The following is a 2,743-nucleotide window of genomic DNA, read 5'->3' on the forward strand; positions in this document are numbered from 1 at the left end:
GGACACCAAACTCACTAAGTCCATAGCCTTCCATCCTCAAACTGATGGCCAGACAAAGGTTGTCAACAGGTTGATCGTACACATTCTGCACATGTACAACTCAAAGCATCCACGCACATGGGATGAGAGCCTCCCCTATGTTCAGCAAAGCTACAACCGGGCTCTCCACAGCTCGACTGGCCACAACCCTTTTGAGGTGGGCTTGGGATTCCAGCCACTATGTCCCATTGATGTGGCCATGCCATCTGCAGCTACTCACACAGATTCGGCTCATGTCCAGTCCGAAACAGATAAGACAAACAGCGTCATTGAGAACATCCAACATATTTGCCATTAGGTCCATGACATTCTGGAGAAATGAAATGCCAAGTACAAGCAGCGACATGATCAACATCGGGCGTCACACAAGTTTCAGGTGGGCAACAAAGTCTGGTTGTATTTGCAAAAGGAATGCCTTATCGGAGCCTATCGAAAACTCAGACCACTCTGATATGGTTCTTACACCATTACCAAGGCTGTGGGAGACAATGCATTTGAGCTCAACATTCCCACATTCCTTGGCCTCCACCCACTGTTCAATGTGGACTGCCTTCGGCCATACTTTCCACCATTACTAGACACATCCAACATTGCAGAACAACTCACACCCACAGAGTTAAATCCAGATTGCATGGAACAAGCTGCAACTGATCAGATCATGGACACACAGATCAAGCTCACTTGCCAGTAGAATATCCAACTCTATCGAGTTGTCAAAGTAGGCCAACTCCTTCACCAGGGCAAGTGGCTCACTAGGGACTGTTAGAGTCGGTCTTGTCAGTCCTCCGTCAGAGATCAAAACTCTTTTTGCATTTCATTTTTAGGTGTCTCGCACGATTCACTCAGCTGCATTCCGCTAAGGGTATGCCATAATCTGACGAAAGGGTCTTGTCAGTCATTACCCCTCATACTTTGCATCTGCTGGCTCAGGTTTTTTCATCAAAGTTCATTAAATGACAGTCAATATTTGGTCTTCTGATGGGCAAAGGATCATGTCAATCATAGGTCTAGGGTTTCATTAAGTTGTGTCTTCAAAGTGCCCAATAATGCCAGCAGGCCAGAGGGAGGTTCAACAAGTTTCAGCTCCAGATTTCCATCACCAATAATGCTCAAGGTTGATTCCTCTTCAAAACTTTGTTTTGAAGAGGAAATCCTCAAATTAATGTTTGTAATTAATATGTAAAGTCTTCCGTCATGAAGAATTTCAAATGCAGGCCTTGGTCACCTTATTATCTTCAGCAGCTCTATACCTTGTAAGACAAACAAAAATCCATCATTTAGTTAATCAGAAACACGATGATATAAAATGCCCAAAACAGAGTTGAGAGAATAAGCCACAAACTCTGGATTACAGAGTTTTCTTCTTTTGAGAACACTGGGAAGGAGATATCACCTTGGCATGGTGTTGCAATCAGGAGATGGGGTTATCAATTTTTTGGTTAAAATACCAAAGGAAACAGGTGCAAAAATAGAAGTTGCAACTGAAGATACATTTTACTACAAAAAGGGAAAACTTCCAATCAAGCAAAACACTAAAAAGGGAAAACTTCGATATTACCCATATAACATGAATTGGAACTATGGATTGCTTCCACGAACATGGGAAGATTCATCTCTTGCAAATGCAAAAGTTAAAGGAGCATTTGATGACAATGATCCAGTTAATGTAGTGAAGATTGGGGAAAGGCAGGCTAAAATTGGAAGAGTACCCAAAGTGAAGCCATTAGCTGCTTTAGCAATGGTTGATGAAGGTGTATTGGATTGGAAAATTGTTGCTATTTTGGTTGATGATCCAAGGGCGCCACTTGTCAATGATGTCAACAACGTTGAGAAGCACTTTCCGAGCACATTAACTGCAATTCGAAAATGGTTTAGGGATTACAACAGATGGAAAACCAAGACTCTGTTTACAAGTTTGCGCGGCGCATAGAACAGGTGGCGCGGCGCATACGCTGAGCGCGGTGCACTTGGCCTCAGAACCCAGTGTAAATTAACAAAGGCACAACGCACCTAGGAGGCGTGGCGCATTGGGCCTCCTGCGCGGCGCACACAATAAAAGGCCCGAATACTGTCAAGATTTGTTCCAAATTGCCCATAACTTGCGTGGAATTGCTGTAGAGGATGCCAAATGTCGTAATGCAATGGAATTCAGTTTTGAAGATATTAAATCCACATCTAAAGCCATAAAAAATACCAGTGAAGCTATACTTCCGTCAGAAATTGTTGACACTACCGGAGCAGGGGATGGATTTATTGGTGCCATATTATATGCTAGTTGGAGAAATCACTTTTGTGGGTATCAATCAGGGAGGCATTTACGTTGCTCCAAATGGAGTCCCACAAACTTTTTGAAGATCATGGGCATTTTGGGATAGTGTCGATGTTAGAAGCACATTTGTTGAGTAGATGCATGATTTGGGTGAATTTGGAAAAATTTGGCCGGCACGGCGCATTGGGTTAGGGCGCGGCGCACTAGTGCCGCGCGGTACATTGGGCGCAAATCCATAGTGCAGTTTTGTTCTGGTGCGACGCATCCACAGCGCGCGACGCACTGGGTGTGCGCACGGCACACAGAACCTTTGAGCCCGAAATTCATCACTGCTTCCCGATGTTTTTAAAAATGGATCAACTCTTTTGCTCCCATATGTTGTAATCAAATCTCTGGATCAGGGTTTTGGCTAACTCTCAAAAATGTATGGAAGGT

The 2,743-nt window shown here is 43.9% G+C and overlaps 1 pseudogene; it reads left to right on the top strand.

The window, feature by feature from the left end:
* Positions 1-1,247: 1,247 nt before the first annotated feature.
* LOC149198896 (soluble inorganic pyrophosphatase 6, chloroplastic pseudogene) lies at positions 1,248-2,033 on the top strand (annotated as a pseudogene).
* The last annotated feature ends 710 nt before the right edge of the window (positions 2,034-2,743 follow it).

Source organism: Pinus tabuliformis, chromosome 2_1, assembly GCF_031772625.1.
Source record: "Pinus tabuliformis cultivar Carrire ecotype Pingquan chromosome 2_1, CPIR1, whole genome shotgun sequence".
Taxonomy (NCBI): Eukaryota; Viridiplantae; Streptophyta; class Pinopsida; order Pinales; family Pinaceae; genus Pinus; species Pinus tabuliformis.